The sequence below is a fragment of the Chinchilla lanigera genome, unplaced genomic scaffold (assembly GCF_000276665.1).
Source record: "Chinchilla lanigera isolate Chin_1 unplaced genomic scaffold, ChiLan1.0 scaffold00002, whole genome shotgun sequence".
Taxonomy (NCBI): Eukaryota; Metazoa; Chordata; class Mammalia; order Rodentia; family Chinchillidae; genus Chinchilla; species Chinchilla lanigera.
Window position 1 is genome coordinate 42,639,899 of NW_004955403.1, and position 17,530 is coordinate 42,657,428.

At 38.8% G+C, this 17,530-nt stretch overlaps 1 protein-coding gene across 1 annotated transcript in view; it reads right to left on the reverse strand.

Annotated features, from left to right (window-relative positions):
• The window catches only part of Psd3 (pleckstrin and Sec7 domain containing 3), a 500,607-nt gene that overhangs the window by 197,191 nt on the left and 285,886 nt on the right, over window positions 1–17,530 (reverse strand). The window lies entirely within an intron of this gene.

Sequence of the window (17,530 nt, forward strand, 5' to 3'; positions counted from 1 at the left end):
CTTTTATTTTGCTTTTTGATCTCTGTACACTTTGCCTTTCTCATATGAGAGAAATCTTATGATTTTTAATCTTATACGTCTAGTTTACTTCGCTTAACATTATGGATTCAAGGTGCATCTATTTTCATACAAACAACTCGTTTACCCTTCTTTACAGCAGAGTAATATTCCACTGAATATCAAAGCAGGAGGCTATCATCAGAACACCAGCAGAGTTCAAGGCAGGATGGTGACAAGGAAACTACCAGAGGGTGAAGATACCAGTGCTTCCCTTGCAGGGCTAAAGTAGTAGCGAAGGAACTGCTGTATGAATTATGCAGAGCTAATGTTCACTCACTGAGAAGGTGGAAGGCACCTCTCACAAGAAGCTACTTCTCAAAGACCATGCAAGGGGCCATAGAGCATGAATGGGTTTCCTTCACAGGTCTTCCCTCACCATCACCAACACTTCAGGTTTGAGTGGGACAGGAGAAGAGAAGGAAGAAGAACAAACACTGGTGGGAGACAGAAGGAAGACTCTGAAAAGACCATGAATGTGTATCATGCATACAAGGCTGAAGAGCAAAATGCACATCACCAAAATGAAACTGAAAAGACCCCTTAGCTTTCTGCCACTGTATTTTCCCTTTTTCATTCTATTTCTCATGTTCAGCTTCTGAGAAATAAAAGCCAGCTGTGCTGGGCTTCATTATTTTAGACCTTCTGTATACACCCTTTAGAAGGCAGAACAAAAACGACTGTAGGCAGTTTGCTTTCTATTTTTAAAAGGTTGGCAGGCAGTATTTTATGATTTTCTTGGCTAGGTGCATGACTTTCAAAACAAAAAGGTATATGCAATCCTTTTTAAAAGCTTATAAATAAATTGGATAAAAAGGAAGATAAGTGGCACAGAGCAGTGCTAATGAAAAGGATTGCTCTTCTATGTGGAATCGCTATATAAAATCAGTTTTATGATATGGCTCCAATTTTTAGACAGACATCAGAGATGTCCCACGACCACAGGATCTTCCCACATGCACTGTGATTGTACTGACCCCTGCCCAAAGCAGAATACAAAGTCCACTAACAGCGGTCAGAGAGGTAAGTCCTGTGGGGCAATATAAAGTGAGAGAGGTATATTTTTATGTAAAGCCACATTCCCTGGTATCAGTAGATTTGGAGCTCAGGAAATCTAGAAATAATGGAAATAGCTTTCCCAAACTTCCATATGTAATTCTGTCTAGTTCTAACAGCAGCAGAGAAGGTAATACAAAAAATAAGAAGAAGAAAAAGAAAGAAGAGGAGGAAGAGGAAAAGGAGGAAGATCAGGAGGAAGAAAAAAAATCACACGACAAACAGCCTTACTACCTTTTAAAACAGTACTTCCAGAGCTGGGCGTGGTGGCGCATGCCTGCAATTCTGGCACTCAGGAGGCTGAGGAAGGAGGATCATTGCAAGGTCAAGATCAGCCTGGGCTACAAAGTGAGCTCAAGACCAGCCTCAACTACATAGCGAGACCCTGTCTCAAAAAGACAAAAAAACCCAGTACTTCTGCCCACTAAATGATCATAAACTTGGACATTCTTATTTCATTTGCTTTGACCTAAAAATATATATATATATGATTTTAGGCTACCATGGCCTGAACACCTCAGTGTAAAAAATAACTAGTACCCATGGAGTGAGATTCTGGGTAAGGGTCATGCTAAGTGCACCACACAGCATCGCCCTCCCCTCTCCACACTGGCATTTAGACAGTTACTCCCAGCCAGAGTCCCGCCTGTCCTGGCTCCATAGCATCCATCAGAAATGCCTTTCAAAAGACACCTGAGTATGGCTATGCCCAGTGCAGTTTCCTAAATGCTCTTGATTCTGAAAGTCCCCACATTTTACAAATAATTCTATACTGGATGTAGATCTACATGTAGAAGGCTCATATGCAGAATTTTGGCTCTTCCAAAATTACCATCTACTGATTCATCAAGCATTCATCTAGTCACTGCTGGGAAGAACTTGGGAAGTGCAGTTACGTTTGCTGATCAGTGGTCCTTAATAGAGGGAGGTTACTCTGAATTACCCAGGTGGGCCCCGTGCGATCACACCGGCCCTTCCAAGCATATGAACAAGGCAGAACAGTTACTCAGTAGATGCAATATGCACCAGAAAAGGAAAACGTGAGAAGAAATGAGGCAAAGGCAGGCAGTGGTAGGGTACAGAGTTCACCACCATTCTGCAGAAGGAGTAAGACTTGGTCTATCACTGCAGGCTTTCCTGATGGAAGAGGAGTACCATCAGCAAAGGAACACGGTAACCTCTGGAAGCTGAGAAGGACCTCTGGCCATTAGCCGGCAATATAGTCCTACAAACCCATGGAGTTGAGTTCTGTAAAGCGCCTGAGCAGACTTGGAGTGGATCACCTTCAGCACCTCCAGGAAGAAATGCAGCCCTGCTTCAGCCCTGACTTTGCTTTAGGAAATTTGGACCAGAAAAAGCATCCAAGCCAACCCAAACATAGCCCTGCAGAATGATGTATTGTTTTAAGCCACTGTATTTGTGACAATCTGTTAAAACAACAGAAAACAAATACACTCTCTTTGGTATTTTATTATACTTCATAGTTTAAATCTTAGCGTGTTGGGGCCCAGGGGATACGCAATAACATTTTACTATGCTGGGAACCAGGCTACGTGACTGCGGCCCCATGGTCTCAAGGCTAGCGTGACCTTGCTCTAGGAACAGAAGTGTTTGCAAGGTTGTCGTGCTGCCTGGCTACGCGGAGAAGGCTCATATGCACAGCACTCTTCAGGCGAGATAACATCTGCTGGGGACAGTGTAAGCGACACAGGCATCTGGGACACAGAGAAGAACTTGTTTTCCATTAACTTTTTCCTGTCCACCACAGTCAAAGTCCACCACCCCTCTGTGCTCCTGGCTTGCCAAGAAAAGTGGGCCGACTGCTGGGATGGCTGTGCCTGTCCAGTAGAGCAGGCTCCTCCCAGTCCCCTTGTACGCTGAATACTGTCTTTTGTCTTTCTTTATTCCCTGTCGTCCTCCGACAGGTGTAACAATCACCTGCATGACTTTTAAAAAACACACATGGGCCCATTTACAAATATTTGAAATTGGGGAGAGGTAGGGTCAGCCAGAAGAAGACATCAAGCTTCTGTTTATATCTTCCTTCCAATGATATTTTCCCTACTATTTCCTCAAAGTTGCAAGCTCATTGCCAGGAAACTCCCATCACGGCATCTCTGGAGGAAATCACTTCTTCAATGTTCCTATTACCACCATACATTAGTTTTGCCTCCTCTAGAACTTCACATAACAAAACCATTGTCTAAAGCTCTAGTATCAATCTTCCTTCATCAGTGCTGTATGTATGATGGGTCCATTTTTCTCACTGTTGAATGTTATCAGAGTGTTTATTATCCTCATTTATGTATCCCCCTGGTGAACATTTATATTGTTCCCAATTTGGGGCTGCTGTGATTATCTCCGTAACATAGAGTTTTATTTTTCTTCAACTGCTGGATCATTGGGTATGTTTAGTTCTATAAAAAAGGGTCAGACTTTTCTCCAAAGTTGGTTTTTTCAATAGCTTTCTGTTTGAGTACAAATATTTCAGTCTTCTAATTTTTCCTACCCTTATCCCAAATGATTTTAATGAATAGCCAGTGTTGAAAACTACTATAATAAATTAAAATCCCTTCAGGGAAGGACTCAGGTCTTACTCATTTTCGTTTCACCCAATATATTTAGCACAGCTTTTACCAAAGTGAGAACTTATGAATTACTAAGTTTCATCTGATTTTTGCCAAACATGGCAAATCTACTAGGCATGCCTTTTAAACCTGTTCTAGTTTATATCTAGACTCCCCACAAAGCCTCATGTACTCAACAGGTGGGGATCTGGGGTGGTGATTAGATCATGTGGTAGGATACTCATCAGTTGCAGCTAAGTGCGACGTTGGGAGGTGAAGCCAGGTCAGAGGACGCAGGTAACTGGAAGCGTAACCTGAAGGGTTTCTCCCACTTCTTCCTCCCTTGGTCTTTCTCGGTGCTCCCTATTTCCACGCTGTGAGTAGTTCTCCTCCACAGCTAGCCTCAGAGCCAGCCAACTACACACTGGAATCTCTACAAACTGTGAGCCAAAATAAACCTCTCCTCCTGTAAGTTGTGGGTGTCAGGTATTGTGTCGCAGAGACGAGAATGTAACTAAGACAACACCCAATCTAATTTAGTGCAAAATATGAGTAAAGCATTTCATAATTTGTGTGATCATCCACTACGTATTCTCAACCAAATTCTGAGGTACACGAAGGTATGAACTCCTGTCTGTCTTATAAGGGCTGTGCTTCTAAACCCAGCCACAGACCTTAGCACACAGATGGGCCTCCATGAATGAGCCATGTGCTTTGGGGAAAGAAAAACTCTTTCCTCTAAGTGTTTTGTTGCTGCTGGCATTGGTTTGTTTGTTTTAATCACACCAGTAAAGCACAAGTCTACATGCTGGGAGAGTCCTGCTCTGTGGCTCTTAAATTTTGGGGGAGAACAAAGTTTGCCCTGACTATAGCTATGGCTTCTCTCTCGAGAAAAACAAAAATGCAATTATGTACACACTCAGACACATACCCAGTTGTGCATACAATAGGACACTGGGCACACCCTGCTCCCAAAGCCAATCCATGTCAGAACCATTGCTGCTGTGTCACTATTTGTTATTACTATTATTACTGCAATCATTTCTTTTTTTTTTTTTTTTTTTGGTTTTTCTCCGGTACCAGGAACCGAACTCACGACCTTGCACTTGCCAGGCAGGCGCTTTGTCGCTGAGCTAAATCCCCAGCCCTGCAATCATTTCTTTAGCAAGTATTTGCTGAAAATCATCTGTTCCAGGAATTATATTAGAGGCAAGGCATACTATGACCAACAAGACAGTCTCTAGAACAGAAACAGGGAGGAATGTCAGACAAGTGAAAAGAAATAACTATCACGTAATCAAAATTAACATGGTCTCAAAATCCATAACTCGTCAAAGATTTCTTTTTAGCCTACACTATGACATCTAACACAATCTGAAATATATGTAACCCTTTCAAATAACATTCTGGGTATTTAGATTTACCTTTAGTTTATGTTTCTAAAAGAAAAGCAAAAGAGAAAAAAGTAACAAAACTTGCTTATCTTGCATTCTCAAGGAATAAGTATTTCTAGAATTAAGCAACCTCATCGTTAAATGATTTGTTCCAGAACTACTTTCCTTTGTGGTCTTCATCATTGAGCAGTGGAATATCAATGGACAGGGAGTTCACTTTCTAGGGAAATGTGCAAGGGTATCAAAATTCTTCTCAGTAGATCATCTGGGACATGATGGGGAGAATGCATGACTTCATTCAACCAGGGTGTACTGGGAGGTGACAGTTATATGCTTACATCATCCCCAAAACATTCCTTCTAAGGTGGAGAGAAATACAGCTTTTGATCTTTCTCCTTTCTTTCTTTTCTTTCTTTCCTTTCTTCTTCCTTCTTTCTTTCTTTCTTTGGTAGTAGTGGAACTTGAACCCAGGGTCTTCATACTGAGCTACATTCCCAACCCCTCTCTTATGTTTTATTTTGAGAGAGGGTCTAGCTAAGTCACTAAGTTGCCCAGTCTGTCTTACTAAGGGCTGTCCCTCTGAACCTAGTCACATAGCTCTGACTCACAGACCTCCTGCCTCAGCCTCCCACAGTCCTGGAATTAGAGGACTATGCCCCCATGTCTGGCAGCTATGCGTGTTTCTGAGAAACCAACACTTAAGCAATAAAACTATGCTGCTATCTATGGAGAGTTTGAAGGAAGAGTAAGAACTAAACTTTACAAAAAATCTTTCCTAGTCCATCCTTGGTATCCATAAGGGATTGATTCCAGAAAACACACTTCCCAGAATACCAATATCTGCAGATGCTTACGTCCCTTAAAAACAATGGTACTTACCTATAACCTATGCATATGCTCTTACATGCTTCAAATAATCTCTAGATGATTTATAATACCTAGTGCAATGCAAATGCTATGTAAATCAGTTCTACTGTGTTGTAGAGGGAATAATAACAAGAAAGACTATTTGTTCAGGAGAGATGCAATCATTTTCCCAAATGTTTTTAATCTATGGTTGGTTGAAACTGCAGATGCAGAAGGCTGACCATAATAATAAAAATGCAACACTGACAGAGGGTAGAATTCAAGAATGATATGAGGGCAAAGAAGTGCATTATTCTATAGCAGTGCATTTTGTGATTGAAACAAATTATTTAAATGCCAAAACCTTTTTAATAGTTTTCTTGGCAATCTTTCTAAATCTTTTTCACACTTCTTGTCTCCTTAATCAAGCTAAGTAAACATAATGCGACATTTCTGATGACTCATTGCATACATCCATTGTACTGCTGTGCTATAACACAGCCATGCTCTGAGAGATGCTGACTACACAGATTTGCCTGTCCCCGCCTCCTCAAACCCCTCCACCTCTCCCATTTGGAGACCAAGTACCCTTCTAGGTTTCTTTTTTCTTTCTTCTCATTTTCAAATCATTTCTTACTACCTACTAACAAATATCTGAGGATCAGCACTCACTTCAAATTTATCTTTCTAATTCACAGCCAAACTGAGAAAACTGCAACCTAAAATTTAAGAACCTTTGTGGAAGATAACAATATGGAACATAACAACCCCTGTTAATTCCTAGCATCTCGTTTTGAAATCCTGTATCGTTTTTATTGTTTTTTTGTGGTTCTGTTTTTGTCTTTGTTGTTGCTATTTTGTTGGGGTTTTTTCCCTCTTCAAAATAAAAAAAAAAGAATTTGAAAAAGAACCTCAATACTTGCATTCAGAAAGTATTAATTGTATGTGGCTATTGTCTTGTTAACGAAGAGCTGCCTCAGAGCCGAACAGTGGCAAGTATCCAACCCTGTTCCTAATTTCAAGCAGTTGTTGGTCTACTGGTACGCACCTGTGTCTACAGATCCATCTGCTTATGATATTCCAGTGAAAAGACCAGGCCAGAACTTTTGAAGTAAAAATTGTAGTGGTTCTTAGAAGTAGGCTCCACAGGGGGGTCTGAGCACAATCTGTGGGGTTAATTGAGCACTCTCGGTAACATCCGTTTGTCCTGGCTGCTTAGTTATTTTTAGTTTTAGTTTTTTACTTGTTTTCATCTTTCTTAGTCTTCAGGAGAACTGACCTTTACATAGCGAAGCATTAGGACAACTACAGAACAAACGGTTTTCCCTTATGAGATATTTTTACTGAACGGTTCCAGATGCCTTTAAATTGACATTTCTTCCTTTGTCACTTAATGAATAGGTAGAAGGCACAAATAGGGCAGACTGTTGGCTGCGACAGTTCTTTAAAGTGTAGACTATAGAAGTGCATCACTCCTAAGGAACTTACCCATCTCCTTTCTGGTACACGTAAGCACAAGGAGGATGGCTGAAATTCACAATGTGACCAATTAAACTCATATCCATTATACATGTTCATGCTTGACTGACAGCAGCAGCAGTCCCAATGGACTACATTATGATGTTTAAAAAAATGTTCCAAACCTACAAACATTCAAAATTCGATGGGTGCATCTGCATATGAAATCCTCTAGCACTTTTTTCTTTCCGATCAAATTAAAAATAGAATCTGCTTGGGAATCATTAATATTCCATTACAGTACCCTTAATGGTTACTACCACCCCCACTCAAACTTTTTCCTTTTTTTTTCTTTTCAGTTAAAAATCTGTTTGTACTCTCCAAGTAGCATCTGTTCCGTCAAACCGTTCTAACAGACTTCTTTTAGGGAGATCTCTTTTTTTAAGCACGAACATGATTTGTGGATCTTCAGCTCCTTCAAAGTATTACCCTCATTATCGTCACCATTTTTCATTCAAGGTCTGAGACACAATAAAGGCAGCATCATTATTCTGTGCATGATGATGATCACATGCCTAAAAGCTATAGTGTGCTTCCAGAACTCCACGGGAAAGACAAAAGCTAAACACGCCATGTGCCTTTCATCACATACCTCAGCTTGATCTGCTTTGCTGAAAAAAGCAGCAAGATTCCGTATTTTGAGCCAAAACCTTTCAAGCTTTTCTCTCAAAAAGCTCGCTAACATAGCTCTTCTTTTCAAAGCCTCCCCTACTTACACTGGGATAAACATCCAAGCCCTTTCCTCCATAGATACCGTTGCTACCAGGTTTCTGTGACCTTCTCTTAGAGAGAGCTCACCTACTCTCAGCAACAGTTGATGTTCTTTTTATAGCTACACTTAAATACCACCCATAAGTTCCTATTCTCAACTGCATACTCCAAATATAACTCAGATCAAGTATTTTTTAGAATTCACTTCAGCCTTTTCATTTATAAAAAGTTTAGGCTTATTGCAGACTGCCTTTCATGCAGTTCTTTGGGTATTCGCTTCTTAAGAATGCTGCTGCAACTATAGTAAGGCAATTTTCTTGGATTGAAATCCAGCAGAGGCTAGTTTCATTAACAAGCACACAAGTCTTTGTCTTAACCAGTACGTGCAAGAGGGAAGTTAAAACAAGTTTGCACACACAAAAAAGATGCCAAGAACACTCCCCAGTACTTAGATTGCAATTAAGCTTCAAGATCACCTACAGAGTTTGTCCAGCTTCCTTTTAAATAAGCAACATTTTTCTTCTACAACACTGCATAAGGGAGTTTGAGCACAAAAGGAAAACAGAGCAAGCAATTGTAGCCCAGATGGGAAAGGAAGGCTGGGGACAGAGGGGGATTCATGAGCCTAAGCTAAAAGGCTAAAAACTACAGGCATGGGACAGGTATCTTATTTTACTAACAAGGAAACTAAGGCATGAAGAAGTGAAATGATCACCTTGAGGTTCCATTAATGAGACGGCCCTCAGGCTTTCACAGTCCTATTGTAAAACCTAGTGCATCCTACACAGGTACAATGCTAGCACTTAACACCTCTCATCTTATTCTGGTATCCCAGGTTACACACAGGAAACTGACAAGTGAAGTTGCCTGGCCCAGGTAAAATGCTGGGCTTGCGCTCCAGATCCCACATTGCTCATTTCATACTGTCCCAAAGCTCTTATTACAGTCATCCCAGCAGATCAAACAGCACTGACTGGGAAGACAGGCTTCAGGCTCTTCTACCCTTTCTTTCTGCTCTAACCCATGCAGATTAGGTAAGTAAAAGAGAAGACAAAGGGGCAATGTGGAAAAACAATCTAGCAACAGAAGCTCCAATAACAAGCTCAAAATAATACTTAATATATTTCCCTAAATACTGTCACTACCTACATCGAGCCCCTCTCTTCTTACACGGACAACTGCTACTGCCTCGTCTTTTCCCAATCTATTCTTCATTCAAAGAATTCTCCACAATGAGCTGAAAAGAAGAGTTTCATGCCATTTCCATTTTTAATTTTTCAAAATAATTCCCTGCCCTTTTTCTTAGCATATAATTGGGTTTAATAATGCTACATAGTATATCTCATAGTATATATTCATCATGGTATCCAGTACTTTCAAAGAATGGTCCAGAATAAGTACTAAAAATGAGCTTAGTAAAAAGTCACTAAACTCATAAAGCATGATAGCTAACCTCTGGTTGGATAAAAAGGAATTGCCCCATTTACTCTTCTCCTAAGTGGATCTTTTCATTATTCTTTTAGTGAAAGTTGTAATAAATAGATTTCCTACACTTTTATTAGTCTCCTCCAAGGTCAACGTTTGAAAAACAATAGTATAATACCACAAATTATGAGAAAAACCTGACCTTATTCAGGCTCCCAGTTGTACCTATCTTCAGTGATAATCATGGAGGCACAGATGAAAGAAGAGAAGAGATGTGGAGGAGGGTGAGGAGGCAAGAAGAAAAGCAGACCTCATGGTGCTTAAGGTCAACCTTTCAGGAGAAAATACAGGAAAGTAGGGCGACTGTCAGAGTTGCACTGTCAATCTTCTCCCCAGCTGAAAGGGTCAAATTAGAGGGGCAGGTGGAACTCCGCTGTGAGTTGGGCTGGCTTCGCTCTCTTTTTCACATCTCTTTTTCACAAGAACATTGCTGGTCTCACTGTCCATGTAAATAGGTCCCTTTTGGAGTTTGTTCTTATAAAAAGCCGCTTATCTTTAGGTCTCTAATGGCCCATTGATTTCACTATTGTTGTTTCCTAAACAGCCTCATGGTTAATGACTCTGCATAGCATAATTTTGTATTTCCTAATTATGCTTCTTCCTTGTCCCACAATATGCATTAATCTTGGTTTAAAAAGTGTGCTCCTCTGTTGATCTTTTTCTGTTTAAATAACTTTCTGGCTAATTTCTGCATCATCTTCATGAAGTCGTTGTCCTTAAGAATATCAAATATGAAAATTTCATTTCAAACAACATACCTAGTGGTTTCAGTGAACCTGACACATTAAGGAATGAATGCAGGTATCCTGTATATTTTTAGACACTTCCTTGAAAAGAATCTTGCCTAAGTTCTGCCCTTTAAGCAAGCAGGGGAAAATAAATGGATCTCAAAAAGAACTTTAAGTGGGATTCTAACCAATAGGTTATGTAATAATTTAATTCACATGTTATTTATCATCCCCACTCACTGAATGAAGCATTTTAATCCCCTTTAGGCCAAGCATGCCAATTTATGATTTGTGTCCTTTCTATTTAACTGTCCCTCCCAATCTGTACATACATACGCACACTTACACGCATACTTCGTTATTAATTACAGATCAGAAAGTAAAACAGCTTTCTTCTTCCTTAAGAGATTGTAAACTAATTTCAAAGTTAACAAGTAAACAAAAGAGAGATTGGCAATTTGGACCAAAATAGAAAACCCATTTCTAAAGACTGCCCTTAAGTCAAACATTTAATCACAGCAGTGACCTTAACGAGGTGTCACATACTTAATGATTTCCCGTGACACAGCTTTATGATTGAACTATTCACAGAACTATTTGCATTATTTAGGTACACTTAGGAGGAGACATGTTTTAAGACATTGAAACTTGTGTCCAGCTTTGTTTTGCAAATATTTACATTAGAAGCATTCTGAAAAGTTTTATGGTTTTCCTTGTCGTTGTTTCTGTTCTCTCATTGGCACCTACTAAATGCATTTGCTGAAAGGAAAAACAAAGAAGTAAGGAAAAAGGGAGGGAAATTAAAGATTTAATCACGACTAGAATAAATACCTCAGAGAACATTATTTGACCAAACAGTAGGTGGGAATAAGAAAAGCGGGATAGAAAATAATTATGGACTCATCTGTCACTGTTAATATCTTCCGTCTGAATGCTTCCTCAAAAAGAAAATACCAAGCAGAGGATATATGACCTTCTTCACTATATGTTCCTAGGGTCATTCTTCAATATCTCCTTTTCTCTGGTTTCCCACTGTAGGATCCTTTCATGGAAGTGTACCTTACAGTAGCCATTTCATCACTGAATATTTAATAATTGGTGGCCATCACCCAAAGTCCCTGCGTCTTGCTCTGGATATCATGAAAAATAGAGACATGAACTACCAGACTTCGAAATGGAAAAGTAATTGGAACTAAAGGTACAGATGCAGGGGCTGGGGATTTAGCTCAGTAGCACAGCGGCTGCCTGGCAAGCGTGAGGTCGTGAGTTCAATTTCCGGTACCGAAAAAACAAACACACAAACAAACAAAAAAAACCAAAAAGATACAGACGCAGCTTTCCTGTTAAAATGGGAAGTTCTAGAAGAAACTCAAAAGAAATAAAATTTAGGGAACAGGAATGCAAAGAATCAACATGACATATTATAAACATGAGCAAAATCTTTACAAAAATTTCAATTTTATGTAATTGATAAAATTGGCATATATTTACACTATCCAATGTGATATTTTGATTGTATATATTGTGGAATAGTTAAATCAAATTAATTATCCTATATCTTTACCATGTATTCTTACATTTTTGTGGTGAGTATATTTATATGTACTCTTTGCAATTTTCAAGAATACAGATCATATTAACCATAGTTACCATGCTGCACAATAGAAGTTATTCATTTTAACTGACCTTTGTACTTTTTGGCAAACGCCCCCTCCCTCATCCTGTCCCAGCCATCAGTAACCTGCATTCCACTCTCTGATCCTATAAGTTCAACATATTTAGGTTCCATATGTAAGAAATTTGTCTTCTGTGCTTGTGTTATACTACTCAATATAATGTCCTCCTGGCTCATCCAAGTTGTCATAAATAACAGGGGCTTCCTTTTTTAAGGTTCAGTAGTATTCCATCATATCCATACACGACACTTTATCCATTCATCCCCTGATGGTTCTTTCCATATTTGGGCAATCGTGAATTTTCAAAGATTTTCTATAGTGTATAAAGCTTCAGAAGCAGGCACATGATGACAAGCCAACACTTCATGAGTTCCTTGGCATAGGCTCCTGAGGTGACTGGGTGATAGAGGCCTGCAAACTAAGAGTCAAGAGTCCCTGGGGCAGTCCCAACAATTCCCAATCCTGATCCTTCAGAACTAGCCCTCTCCCTTTGGGAAAACACAGGAACACAGGGACCTAACAACCCCTCTTTTTGCCACGGATTGTTAGTCACATCAAATAATTCACACTCACGTGTCCATTAGTATCCCAGGACTGTATTGAGATGTCAAAAGGACAAGAACTAGTTTGACTTGTCAAAGGTTCTTCAAGACCTAACTTTCCTCAGTACCCTCTGCTCTTCATGCTCCCTCACGTTTATGTTCATGAGGGAACCCACTGAAGACCCAAATACACACTGTGTATACATATGTATGTATCTATCTATGGATGTGTAATCTTGACTTGGATATGAACACACGAATGAGCGGTGGACTTGGACGCAGGAGGAGAATGAGACAATTGATAAGTAAGGACAATAGTGTTAATGAAGATTCACTTGTAGGTCAAGGTCGCCATTCTTTTCAAAGAGCATAGTGTGTTTTCTTAGAAAGCAGCAGACTAAGAGTCCAGGGTAATGCAGCTCTTATCTCATAGCACTAATCTCACTTGGCTCTAGGGGATGTATTATACATCGTCCAAATACCTGAAGTGAGATGTCTCTCAGCAAACTTTGAGCTACATGATGACTAAAATAATACTAAAACCCAAAAGAACAGCAAGCTCATCACATTTACTATGTGCTAGGATTCTAAAGCATGAAATACATTAAATTGTCCAATGACTAAAATGACTAGGTAGACCAGGTGTGGGGTCACATGCCTCTAGTCCCAGGTATGCAGGAGGCTGAGGCAGGAGGACTACAAGTTCCAGGCCAGCTTGAGCAATGAGTGAGACTATGTCTCAAAATTTTAAGAAGGGGTGAGAATGTACCTCAGTGGCAAATGTGAGGCTCTGGCTTCAGTCCCCAAAATGAAGTAAGAAATAGAGGGAAAAAAAAAAAAAAAAACTAGGATAAAAGTAAAATCTCCCATTTTACAGATAAAGAAACTGATATCATTTAAATGAACTGGCCCACAGCCTCTCAGCTAATAAGAGAGAGAAGCTGGTATAGAACCTGGTCAGGACAGCTCATACTATATTATTGCTCAAGAACATCAGCCTAGGCTGGGCCTGGTGGTTCACACCTGTAATCCCAGCCCTGAAGAGGCTGAGGCAGGAGGATTGTTGAGTTTGAGGCCAGCCTAAGCTGCAAAGTGAGTTCAAGGCCAGCCTGAACCGCATAGAAAGACCCTCTCTCAAAAAGACAAAAAACAAAAAAAAAAAAGTAAAAAGAACATCAGCCTTCAACCCTGAGGCTATTTTATCTTTTTATCCCCTCCAGCCATGTCCTTAACAGCTTTAATACTTATTAAAGTCTCAGGAATCTTTTATTAAATTTATTAGATCCCAAAGCAGAACTCTTCTTTTTCCTTTTCCTCCTTGTCCAAAATGATGCGTGAAGGTAAAACACACCAGCTGCTCAGATGGATGGGCCTTGGAAAGCCACAACATGACAAGGGGTTTGTCATATTTTCTTGAATGAATTACAGCCTTGATTTGATCATCTCCTAAGGAGAGATGGGTGTGTGGGTGACTCTGAATGGCAAAAGGGGTTGAAGTTAAAACAGAATAATAACCTAAATAAAAACAAGTTTCCTCTTATACATCAAACACCCATCTCAAATGACACTTCTATCCTTCTGCTCTGAAGATCTAAATGATATCCTATTGCCAGCTGTCTTTTTGAAGCCAACTTTGAATGCTAGGTGTCATACTCGGAGCAAGTTATGGAAGAAAGTTCTTATTCACCACGGCACTCAATTCTGTTTAGGTTATTTCAGAAAGCAACAGAGACTGCATTATTACTGTAAACTACAAAAAACACATAGTGTTCATCTCTCCTTTCAATGTATTCCTTTTCCTCAATTTCATTTTAAAGAGAGTAGTGGGGCTGGGGATTTAGCTCAGCGGCAAAAGCGCCTGCCTGGCAAGCGCAAGGTCGTGAGTTCGGTTCCCGGTGCCGGAGAATAAACCAAAAAAAAAAAAAAAAAATCTGATTTAAAGAGAGTAGTAAATGAGAGAAAAAAAGAAGAAGAATAGCAGCATACCAGTATCAAAAACATAAACAAACCAAAGCAAGAACATTTAAAGTGATACAGGGTTTCAAGACAAAATAATACGAATTAACAGTGGTTGTTATATTACATATTATTTTCTTCAACTACATTGCTCAGATTACCAGATGTAAGAATGGAAGATTATTCAAACCATTAAAGAGAATAAGAAAATAATTATTAGATAAAATATTAGAGATAATACAGAGTTTCACTAGACCAGATGGTAGGAATTCACCATGGTAGTTCCATTGCATATTGTTACCTTCAAATAATTTGTTCAGATTACCAGATATAAGCATGCAAAATTGGTCAGAACATAAAAAATCTTAAGCATTAACTGTTCCTTTCAATATATCATCAGATATCAGCAATACAGTTATCTCAGCTATTCATATATATATTTATATTTTGCCTTCTTTCTTTTTTCTTTTTTCCTTTATGTGTTCTAAGGCAAAGTAGAAGCAAACTTTTAACTGAATTCTCTGAACTAAAATCCTAAGGCAAATTTCTAATTTCTCATACAGGTAAATATATTATGGCCTATTTTTTCTCAACCATTTTCTGTTTAGAGAAAGCAGAATGTGGTTTATGCTTTTATTTTAATGTGGAATAACTGTCCATTTTAAGGGAGAAAAACCTCTCTCAAAAGTTTGTGACCTCTAAGGACAGATGTGTTCTCTAAATGCCACATCACCTGGTGAGCACACAAAGGACTTTCAATAAATGTCCACAACTACACAACCACACAGAATGAGTTATATGTCCAAATAGGACTTCTAGTCCAAAGAAATCTGAACAGACATAAATCCAAACTGAACTTTTGATCCAAAGAAACCTAAAGGTAATAAGACCATTATATGAGAATAAAAGCCTCAGTTCACCCAATGAAAGTTTAAGCATTTTTACATTGAATCTAGTAGTTGCTTTATATTTTTATGAAGAGGCAAAATTAATAATAATCTTTACTCTTTACTCATTAAAAAAATGACATGCATGTCTGTAATTGTTGAGAAAGAATGCACAGAGAGATTACTGAAAAGCCCGTTAAATGATACCAAAATTTTTTGCTCACCTATGTGTATGCATCTGTATGGCATGTACACAATTGTATTTACCCCAAAATTCAAATAAATATTTCACCCAATAATTTATCTCAGCCACAGGTAACTACTGAATAGAGAAAGAGAAGGAGAGGGATAAGAAGAAGAGAATCAAAAAGAAAACCAGAAAACAAAAATGAAAGGAAAAGAAAAACAATGGGAGGAAAGAAAAAAGAGGGAAGAAAGGATGAAGAAAGATACAGGAATATCCCACAAAATAATGAAATAAAACAAAAATGACTTTTAAAAATCTTTTTTTATTGAATTCACAATAAAAACCATTCCTATTCCCATCCTGGGAAGGTGGCTGAGGTTTACTGTGAAGGGGAACCAATACTTCACTAGACAATTTCCATGCTAAATGCTACTATCATTTTCAGAATCACTGGACTGTCATCTCCCCATAGTAAAGAATAACATAATACATATTTTCCCCCCTGAGGTCTATAAACATAATCTCAATTGCATAACTCCAACAAATCATTAGGCAAACTCCTGGCTGGGTAAATGGAAGCACATGTATTTAACCAAAGCGAACAGCGGTCACTGGATAGTACATTAACTACACTTGGTTTTAGACAGCTCTATTAAACACGCTCTAAATCCACCCAATAATTTACCACTCCACAAGTTACCATAAGCCTATGACTAAAAGCTAACCACTTCACTATGAAAATTTTCCTGTCAATTTTCATTTCTAACATAATTGATAAAAGCCTCACAGATCCTCTGAGAGACTCCTTCCTAATACCACCAGGATGAAAAAAAGACTTGTTAACGCCACATAGCCTCAATAGAGGGTACCTGACATATTAATCATGTCACAGTTCTGCACCTTTGGTTTCCCATTCCCACTTGAATTTGTAGAATCAGAAAGAGTTGCATTTACTCTATAAGCAAATAGCCCAAAAATATCTTCTTTACATAACAAACTGAATTTTTTCTTCCTGTTTCCTTCCATCGTTATTTTTTTTAATTAGCTGAAATTAAGGTCAGTAAGACATAGAATCTGATAACACCATATTAAACATTTCCTTTCATTTTCCATAGTATGTTTGTCTTCACACCTACTAGAATTCTACAGTTTGAAAGTTAGATAGTTCTGGGAGAGAAGATGAGCAGGAAAACACGTGCTTATCATGCATGAGGCCCCTGTTTAGTCACCACACTTCAAAAATAACTAAAAGTTCAACACAACTTACTAAAAGACTTCTCCTTCAACAACACATTTCCAATTATAGTATGATTCAGATGTGTCATATTTCTTAGCAAGTTCATTCAAAAAAATGGGACCAATCTCAAAAGAAACCTGTACATGTACTAAGTCTTAAAGAGAAGGCTAGAATCGATCTGTAAAACTCCAGTGCTCCATACACACATCTTACTTACCCTACAACTTGTAAAATATTCACATTCATTACCAATCATTATTTTGTGTTGGATCAAATGCACATCTCATTTATAATACTGCAGAATGTATGAATTTCAAGTTGATTTTGTCTCCTTGAAAATCATCTGATGAAAAACACACTGATTGTTACCAATAATAAAGCCAACTGCGAATAATTCAGGCATCTCACAATTACTGAGAATTTAATTTAATCTATTTCCAAAAACAATCCGGGTGGCTCCGTGACTGGCAACTGACACTGTCAGAACTGCTCCCATTACAGTCCACCAGGGTTGCTTTGTTTTACAGTGAATTTGCCTCTGTGACCTTTTTCAAGTTCTAACCGTCTGCTTACACACAAAATGTTTTCACGGACTGCTCATATCACCAACTACTACAAATGCACTTGTTTTTTGCAGTACTTTTTATTACAATGTGGATCTTCCGGAATTATTAATTGAAGGG